This window comes from Bombina bombina, chromosome 6, assembly GCF_027579735.1.
Source record: "Bombina bombina isolate aBomBom1 chromosome 6, aBomBom1.pri, whole genome shotgun sequence".
Classification (NCBI taxonomy): Eukaryota; Metazoa; Chordata; class Amphibia; order Anura; family Bombinatoridae; genus Bombina; species Bombina bombina.
The window spans coordinates 472,040,421-472,051,381 of record NC_069504.1 but is presented as its reverse complement, the minus strand read 5'-3'; positions in this window follow the sequence as shown (position 1 = coordinate 472,051,381).

Sequence of the window (10,961 nt, the reverse complement as noted above, 5' to 3'; positions counted from 1 at the left end):
GAATCTCTAGCCATATCGATACGAGAGTTGAGGGTATTAAAATTGGTAAAAAAAGAAGCTAAAGTTGCTCTTTATGCTGACGACCTTTTAGTGTATATATCTAATCTCTCACAGAATATTCTGTATCTTATTCTGTGAGATAGAACTGTTTAGTTCCTTTTCTGGTTATAAAGTAAACACATTAAAACCTGGGTATTAAGGTTTCACGAGACCCAAGCACCTGATACACTTTGAATATTACAGAAATAGTTTTGAAGGTCAAAGAAGATCTGCTCCGATGGCATAATTTGCCATTAAACATTTCAGGAAGGATTGCTTTGTTTAAAATGATCTCCTTCCCTAAAATTTATATATAATTCAGAATATCCCTATAATTCTTAAAATCTCCACAATTTTTATTCATCACTATCATATTTTATATGGCAAGGGAAAAATTCTAGAATTGCTTTGAAAAGATTATTTTTGGGAAAAGAACATGGTGGCCTGGCGCTGCCCGACTTGGAACTTTATAGTTTGGTCTCTTTGGCAAAGTTTTGTGTAGGTTGGCTTGGGGCTTCAGATTATTTCTCTCAGTTTGACCTCGAAGAAAACATTCTATACCCATACTCATCCATAGCCCTCCTCCACTGTAATCTCAAAACCATTCCTAGATCAGTTAAAAATTTAGCCTCAGTATACAATTTATTGCTTGCTTGGCAGAAGGTAGTTGCAAAGCTGGGTCTTCATCATGCAATTTCCAATTACCAGATCACCATGGGGAATCATGAATTTACTCCAGGAATCCAAACTGAGATATTTGAAAAAATGGGCCAGTTTGGGGCTTTTTAAGGTGGCACAATTTGTGGACTTTAACCTTTATGCAGTTAAATCCTTTTCTGCTATAAAAAGAACGTTATCTTTTAGATAATAAGGACTTTTTTGCTTATCTTCAGATCAGATATTATATTTCCAATCTTACCACTCTATATGGTTGAAATTGGAACTGGGCAAAATTAGATTCCTGGATTAAATTAGTTCAACAAGGTCTTTTTTTCTATCTCTCCCTGGTATAGACTGCTAGCAGGAACTAGAGGAGAAGATAACTTAACCTATATCTTTAATAAGCGGCAACCCTTATTATTAAATCTCTATACTCTTCATATAAAATATTCTATTAACAGGGTACGTACAACCACACTATCAGCTTCTTGGAGAGAATCTCATCTTAAAGTATTATATATGACATATTATACCCCGTATAAGGGATATAAATGGCATAACCTAGATTTTAATAAATGCCCTAAATGTCAACTATTAGGTGCAGACCTAATGCATATGCTATGGGATTGCCCAAAAATAAAGCAACTGTGGTTAAAAGTTCAATACTGGATTAATACGGCTCTTAAAATGTCTTCTTTTACTTTTTCCAAGCATAATATAATCCTCCTCTTTCCCTATAATAGGGCTATGCCTAATAATAAAATTATCAACTCATTAATGTGCATAAGAAGCCTCATCTTTTATAAATGGAAAGATAAGACAATACCCAAATTTACAAAAATTATGAGCTTTATCAAAAAACAATGCATAATTGAACAGAGAGATACAGATAGTAATGTAGATTCACAAGTACGCTGCTTTTTTGGGAAATGGTCAATTTTTATCTAATCGCTCTCTACGGAAGAACAGGATATTATGATTTTTCCATTCAGGGATTCAGATCTAATTATATTAGGAATTTGGTAGGCTCATGGATGGTACCTTGAGGAGTAGAGAGAGGGGAGTATCAAACAATATTGGATAAATATTATCTTTTTTTGTGTGTTTATGTTTTTGTTTTTATCGTGTCTTGTCTTGTTTTATGTCACTACCACATTTTGTTTGTCAGCCTTATAGGCATCTGTATACGCTAAATAATAATATGGTGATTCCTACTAAAAGAAAATGTTTCCTTGCATTGTAAATTATTATCCCACAATGTGGTATTTTCTTTGTTTTGTATTTTTTTTCTTAATTAAAATATAAAACCCCTACAATATGTACACTGACAGGAAATGATACTGATTTCAGGTTAAATGAAAATGAATATGATGTATACTCCTATGCTTTTTTTTTTTTCTATGCGCCCTGCGTGGCGTGTAATTGATGTACTTATCCCTTTACTTTTTTTTCTTTTTTGTATGTTGTACACATTGTCGGTACTAAATAAAGATTTAAAAAAAAAAAAATTGTGCAGTATTTTCATGCACAGGTTTTCCAAGGCATCAGCTACTACTGAGCATGTGCAAGAGTTCAGTGTATAGTATACATGTCTGTGATTAGCGTATGGCTGTCACATGATACAGGGGCAGCAAAATTAAACTGATATTTGTCCAAAAAAATGTATAGTATTTTTATTATGCATGCATGATTATGTAGTTCTACTGCATTTAATTGAACATAAAATAGATTTAACCGATGCTGCAGATCCTTCATGTGTCCATCTTACCTATCCCAAATCATGGAAAAGACTCAAGCTCACTGTAAAGCTATTTTCATTACAAAGATCTATGTTAAACATTACACACAATATATAGTGTCCAATGGCACCACTTGAAATGTATAGTATGTGGAAACGTTACCTTTATTATTTTAAGGCCTTACTTGTATATATCTCATGGTTGGTGGTGCTTTGTATCAAACTAGAGTGATTACTTACTCAGTAAATAATATTGACAATATAGATACCTGATAAGCATTCTTGGGTGCTTATAGGGTGTCTCTTTTGTCAGTAATCTTTATTGAGCAAGTAATCACTAAACTACTAGCTGAAAACTTAGTTCTGGTTCTCACTTTACTGAAGTCTGAAGAGCAAATGAGTTTCACTGTATGTAATCAGGAATATGGTAACCCAAAATGCCCTTTGAGTATAATGACAGAGGCCTCTAGACCAGTGTTTTTCAACCAGTGTGCCATGGCACACTAGTGTGCCGTGAGAGATCCTCAGGTGTGCCACGGCAGACTGACAACAGTGTGACATATTTTTTAAACTTTGCTTGTTTTTTACTCCCAGTGCAGGGGTAGTTTGTAGGAGGCATGGCATAACAGCACAATACATACAGTATGTGTGTGTTTGTGTGTATGTGTATATATATATGCTGTATTAGGCTACAATGTGTGATTTTTTTTAAATTTTGGGATGGTGGTGTGCCACAGGATTTTTTAATGTAAAAAAGTGTGCCACGGCAAAAAAAAGGTTAAAAATCACTGCTCTAGACTAGGTACTCCCTCTAGCTACTAGATACTAAAAAGGTGTTTGACAGGACAAGCTGGCACTATAAGAAGACAGTCTTAATAGGGCAGTAAAACCTTGAGATTCTTTTTAAATAAACTGTTTAGTTATGTGTTATAAAACAACTTTGCAATATACCTGAATTATCCCCCCCCCCTTCAATGTAATTTAGCTCTGAAAATTGTGGTTATTCTAATTCTCAGAGCTGGAAAACATATTGCAGACTTAATGAGGCTAACCATGCTACATATATTTACCTAACTGGGTTTAACTGATAACAATGCACTTTATACTAACATTATGGCTATGGCATTAAATCAGATTCTGTGCATATTGTTCTTTTTAGTAGTGTCTATTATATGCAGTTCTATGAAAAATTGGTGTATACTGTCCCTTTAAGATCTAAATAGAGAAACACAAGAACATTCCTATGTTCTTCACATAGAAAATAATGCAGTAAAATACATATCAATACCTATATATCTATAGGAATAGATATTCAGGTATAGATATATACACACATATATATAAAAATATGTATAAAAGAATAGAAATAACATTATGCTGTAATTGAAGAACAGTGGAATGTGAAATTTGTACAGTAAATATACAGTAAAGCACATATAAACACATAGGGGCATATTTATCCGCCGTGTTTCCGGCGAGACCACTGCTCCATAACCTGTCCGCCTGCTCTGAGGCAGCGGACAGAAATCAACCGAATACGATCGGGTTGATTGACACCCCCTGCTAGCGGCCAAATCTGCAGGGGGCGGCATTGCACCAGCAGTTCACAAGAACTGCTGGTGCAATGATAAATGCCAAGAGCGTATGCTGTCGGCATTTATCGATGTGCAGCAGACATGATCCGCTATATCGGATTATGTCCGCTCGCATACACCCACCAACCCCCTTTTTTGCCTTTAGAACTGCCATGAATATTTGTGGCATAGATACAACAAGGTGTTGGAAACATTCCTCAGACATTTTGGTCCATATTGACATGATAGTATCACGCACATCCCAAAGGTGCTCTATTGGATTGAGATCTGGTGACTGTGGAGGCCATTGGAGTACAGTGTACATGGTCAGCAACAATACTCAGGTAGGCCGTGGAGTTTAAACGATGCTCAATTGGTACTAAGGAGCCCAAAGTGTGCCAAGAAAATATCCTCCACACCATTACACCACCACCACCAGCCTGAACCGTTGATACAAGGCAGGACAGATTCATTATTTCATGTTGTTTACGCCGAATTCTGACCCTACCATCTGAATGTCGCAACTGAAATTGAGACTCATCAGACCAGGCAATGTTTTACCAATCTTCTATTGTCCAATTTTGGTAAGCCTGTGTGTATTGTAGCCTGTTTCCTGTTATTAGCTGATAGGAGTGGCACTCGGTTGGTCTTCTGCTGCTGTAGCTGCTTCAAGGTTCTACGTGCTGTGCTTTCAGAGATGGTATTCTGCATACCTTGGTTGTAACGAGTGGTTATTTGAGTTACTGTTGCCTTTCTATCATCTGGAACCAATCTTCCTATTCTCCTCTGACCTCAACAAGGCATTTTCGTCCACACAACTGCCGCTCACTGGATATTTTCTCTTTTTTGGACCATCCTCTGTAAACCCTAGAGATGGTTTTGCGTGAAAATCCCAGCAGTTTTTTAAATACTCAGACCAGCCCGTCTGGCACCAACAACCATGCTACATTCAAAGTCACTTAAATCACTTTTCTTACACATTAGCGCTGCAGAATCTGTTGGCGCTCTATAAATAACCGATAATAATAATAATTCTGAACTTCAGCAAGTCGTCTTCACCACGTCTAGATGCCTAAATGCATTGAGTTGCTGCCATGTGATTGGCTGATTAGCAATTTGTGTTACCAAGCAATTGAACAGGTGTACCTAATAAAGTGGCCAGTGAGTATATATAGACATATATAAGTGCACTGGAGCCCTTTGCAGTCAGGGCTGGATTGGGCCGCCGGGATACCGGGAAAAATCCTGGTGGGCCGCAGGGCCGGGCAGCTGCAGACAGTGTGTGGAGAGACTAGAGCAGTTCTGACTCATTTGTGAGGGAGCGCAGCGGCACCGCCAGCAAGCAGCATGCACAGCACAAACTGACAGGCTCAGTGACAGTCAGCCTAGCCACAACTCATTCAAGCATAGGCATTTGCCAAATTCACATGACTACATCATGACATGTAATTCTGTGAGCTGAGCACTGTCAGACTGAGCAGCTATTAGCTGAGCCGGTCGGAAGCAGCCGGTCACCGCTCCAATAGATAGAGGCTCTGGCTCACGGAAACCAATGGGGCAGTGCTGTGTCATGCCAGCAAGCATGCATCACACATTTGCTTGCTTTTAGGCTAAGGCTGCAGGCATTTCCAAACCGGTCCCCTGCGCAACCGCAATAGTCTGAGCTCACTCAGTCACTCACAGTCTCACAAAACAGTGCAAAAGTTGCAAAACCCTTATATATTAATTCTATTGACTTATGAAATGATACCTACATGTAGTAAACTATTAACTAAACATAAAAAGGGTAAATACACTCACATGGACAAACCTACATTCAACATTAATAATAAATAGTATACTACATGGAGGTATCATTTCATAAGTCAATAGAAATGTTGCATGCTCAGTATTACTTATTAGGGTGTCCAGCATTTACACATGCAGGGGTACACTGGAAACTGTCTGATTTCTAAAACAAAATGTGCTTCTGGCTCTTCAAGTTTCTTTTTAACTCCTATATGACCTTTATGTTAGCAGTTGTTTTAGCCTGGCAAGGTATTATTTTGATATTAACAAATGAGTATTTGTCTGTATTTAAAGGTACATTAAACCCAAACATTTTATCATGATTCAGATCAACATCTCAATTTACTTCTTTTATTTAATTTGCTTAATTCTTTAGATATCCTTTGTTGGTGAAATAGCAATGCACATGGTAAGCCAATCACACGAGGCATCTGTTTGCAGCCACTAATCAGCAGCTATTGAGCCTATCTAGATATGCTTTTCAGCAAAGGATATTAAGAGAATTAAGTAAATTAGATCATAGAATTAAACATGTAAGATGTTTGTTGGTCAATGTTGCTGCTGTGCCTCCTTTTTTTTTTAATAACATATGTTCTAATAAAGTATTGCCAATTCATCTTAATATCCCTATGCTAAGATGCATAATTTAGTTTACACACATTATCCAAAAAAAAAAAAACACATATTGGGAGGATCCCAATTACCCACTGTGAAAAATCTGGCATGTGCATTCTATGGGCGCGGCAAAATTTAGGGCTGGTCTAAAAAAATTCCAGGGTTGCTTTTCATTCCCAGTCCGGCCCTGTTTGCAGTCGAGTAGCTGAAAACAGGAAAAATTATATTTATGCAATATTCATATTTAAAAACGTGTTTAAAGTGAATGTAAATTTAGATGATAAAGTGCCCGGTTTTTAAAAATCTGATTAAAAACAGGGGCACTTTAATTCATCAAAATTTACATTTCACTCATGTTGTGAAAATACTTACCTTTCAATCTTGACAGCCACTCCAGCGATTCCCACGGTCGTCGCAAGCCTCTTCATACGTCAGAAATGATGGATCGTCATCCTCCAATCATGGCTCCCCCCCCCCCCTGTCGCGAATCAGTGCCTGATTCAACGCCGTGATTGGAGGAAGCCGGATTCATTATTTTAGACAAGGGAAGAGGCTTTGCGATGGGCAGGGGAAGTGATGCAGCGGCTGTCAAGATTAAAAGGTAAGTATTTCACAACATGAGTGAAATCACGAGTGAAATACAAACAAGCCATGCTCACAATAATATGTGTCTAACACCACCCCCCGGTAAACCTGCTACACTAGCAAACTACCCTTGTGCCCAACCGCACCTCACCAACTCCTGTGCTGCCCAGAAATACAATACTAGGCTGGTCTTACACTGCCCTCATACCCCCTGCCACTGCCTGCCTACCAGTTTTTGGAAGCATAATACTAGAAAGATATAATGGGGAGAATTAGAGAGCTGCTATTCCCTTGTCTAAATTAGTTATCTGCAGCAACACACTATCTGAATAGCTATTGGTTCCAACAAAATTATATAAAATCACTCCTGCAACTTCTAATCAATAGAGGGGGCGTGCTTTGCAAGGAGATCCTATACATATGGGAGTGCCCATCTACACCGCCCTTAAATTATTTCAATTACCCCCCTTAAATATACCCTCTTCATCAAAAATAAATACAGTGCTATTTTATCAGGGCCTTTAAAATCTGCAAAAGTTCAATATATATATAATTGTATGTACTTTTTATTTATTTATTTTTTAAAGAAAGGTCAGCCGCTCAGCCGCACACATTTAAGCTGTGATATAAAGGAATTAAAACCTGTTTTGAAAAACAAACAAAAAAACAAGTATGGCCGCATGAGAGGCTGGGGATTAAATAATTTATTTATTTCCAACAGGCCTGATAAAGCTAGATAATCTTTTCACAGGTTAGATCCTGTGCATGACCAGGAATGCCAGTAATATCCATACTGTTCACTAAATTAACCCTGTCCCTGAGTGGTCATTAAGCAGTAGGCCTATCCGTGAGTTGCAGTAACTAGAGGTCCTCCATTTGTGTTAATTTTGCTATGGGGTTTTGTAAGTATTAACCCTTTCCGGTCCTATAAATTAAATAAAACCTGCAGCCGGCAGGTTGTATTTAATTTTAGCGCAACTCTTTTGAATTTAAAATCCAGTATAAAACCTTTTTAAAAACTTACTTAGAAGCTCCTAATTTAGCACTGTTGATGAGGTTAGGCTGGGAAACTCACTGAAATGGGCTGAGAAAGCAAGAAGAGCAGATACTCCCCCCTCCCTTGCATATAAAAAGATAATTTACACAAACAGGATGAAGCTGAGGTCTGTAGACATCAGTATACATCTAAAACTTTGGGGCTTGGTTAGGAGTCTAAAAATCAGCACATTATTTAAAAGTATCAAAACTATACATTTTTTACAAAAACACCCCAGATAGGCAACATAAATGGATCATCTACAAAACATTTATGCAAAGAAAAATCTAGTGTACAATGTACCTCAAGTGGTGCACAGTTCTGGCTTTTTGTAACAGTCCAAATCTCCCAGCCCTCTTCAAGAGAAACTTGCCTTGACTTTTGGGCCTCGCACTGTGAATCGGGATCACTGATGGCTGCAATGTCTCGTCTTTTGTGATTCAGATAGAATTTTCTATTTTAATCAACTTTACATTTTACTTATATTATTAAGTTTGCTTCATTTTCTTGTTATCCTTTGCTGAAGTAACATTGGCAGCTAGCTGAACACATCTAGTTAGCCAATCGCAAGAGACAAATATGTGCAGGCACCAATCAGCAGCTAACTCCTATTAATGTAGGATATGTGCGTATTCTTTTTCATCAAGGGATACAACAAAGCATATTTAAAAATAGTACATTTCAAAGGGTCTTAAAATGTCATCCTCTATCTAAATCATGCAAGTTTAACTTTGACTTTCCTATCCCTTTAATTATTCTTGTTCAGCAAAGCAGATCCACAGTTTGAAAAGAGCTCTCAGGATCACAGAATGGTTTTGTGACTTATCTCATGCGGAGTTGCTGCGGCCTTCACATGTGGTGCATTGAATGACGATCCCTTGTGTACCAGAGAAAGTAAGTTCTTCCTCATGCTTGGCCCTTGGTTGTGATGGTGAGGACACCGTCTCTCTGTAGCATCGTTGCAGTGGCGATTATGTGGCTAACACCACGGTTTATGCAGTCTTTGTGAGATGAAGAAGTTTGTGACCTAGCTTATCCATTTACATTCTCTAACATGGACACTAAACATATAGGGGCGGATTTAATAGGCAGTGAATGCTGCTTTATCCACTCGTAGTTTCCCGGATCTCCGGAAACAACAGTTAAGAAGCAGCGGAAATGCTTGTGCAATGTTAAATGTGCAATGTTAAATGCCGACAGTGGCATTTAGCGAATATTGTCCACTCAACATTTGGTAAATTGACCCCATAACATGTTTAGTTATGCAAAAGGAAACAAGTTTGCAAAATATTTTCCTTTTTTTGGCCTCCTTTTCATGTAATGTAGTTCTGAAAATTGAGCAATTTCTAATTCTCAGAACTTGAAATGCACCCTGCTGACTTCTCAAGGCAAACCCTGCTGCATATTTCCCTAATTGGCTTCATCAGATAACAACTGCAAAACAATGTACTTTATACTGACTTTTATGACAGTGGCTAACTTTGTTGTCTGTAAACTAAAGCCCAGATTGGCTGCTCCAAATTAGGCAAATGGTGGGTGGATTTTGGTTATTGAAAAATAATTAAAGTAAAAGATGCTAATTTGTCTTCAAAATATTAAGACTTTGCTGATGTGTTACTGATATGTGGAGATAACATTGTGCAGCAGCTACAAGATTTCTTTTTTTTCTTATAGTGATTGTTTCTTCTTCGGTAAGTATGATTTAAAGAGATATGACAGTTTATTAATACTTAAAGGGACATAATACTCTTATGCTAAATCGCTTGAAAGTGATGCAGCATAAGTGTAAAAAACTGACATTAAAATATCACCTGATCATCTCTATGTAAAAAGGGAAGATATTTTACCTCAACATATCTTCAGCTCACCAAAGTAAGAGCTCTGTGAACAGTTAGATGATGAGATCTAAGAGCTGATGTAAAGCTGCAAGTTAACAAAAAAACAATAGCTAGTCAGCATCAGCAGTGCTGTGGCCTTGCATTGCTTTGCTGTGATCTCATAAGATTTCACAGCAAACATTCTTAAACTGAATAGGAAAACAACATGAATGTGCCTGCACATGCCAGATGCACAATCCTTTGAAAGTCCTGGAACTAAAGTCTCTTTACAGTGGGGTGTGAATACTTAGGATTTTTAAGGTAAATATCTTTCTTTTTTACATAGAGATTTTCAGGTGATATTTTCTAGTCAGCTTTTTACAGCTATGCTGCATCACGTTCAAGTGCTTCAACATTTGGGTATCATGGCCCTTTAAATCAAAATTCACTGCTTACATCAAAAAGAACTCCATGATTCGCACACAACACAAGTTCAAAGAGAAATTATTTCTACTGTTGTTCTCCACAGAACTTATGGAGAACTTTAATACACACATTTGAAGGGGAAACTGCCCCTAATCCAATCAGCAGAGCTAGTGATAAAATGACATGGACTAACAAATAAGAGCAAGTAATTTTATCACTAGTGGATCTTTAATATATATTTCTATTTCTTTCACAACCCGAACATAAGCTGTTTTGTGTCCTATATATTTATTTATTCAAGAAAAACACTTTGGCTAAATGACTGATTATAAAGTTATATTTTTATCTTGGAGAACATCCTCAACACCCCTGATTCTGCCTAGGTATGCGTTTATGTAAAGGAGCAACATTTCAACAAAGAAGACCAGAAAGATCTACATTTGATAAACTAATCTGGGTTTTCAAATAACTTGATGCTGGGTAAATTTGTCAGTAAATTTTGCCGATTAGCACTTCTTTAACCCCTTAACGACCAAGGACGTGTCAGACACGTCCTACAAAAAAATACATGTCTGACACATCTTCTGGGGTTTCAAGCTCTGGAAGTGATGGTGATCACTTCCAGACGCTTTCAGGGTATTGCAGTGATGCCTCGATATTGATATACACTCTGTGGCCCTCTC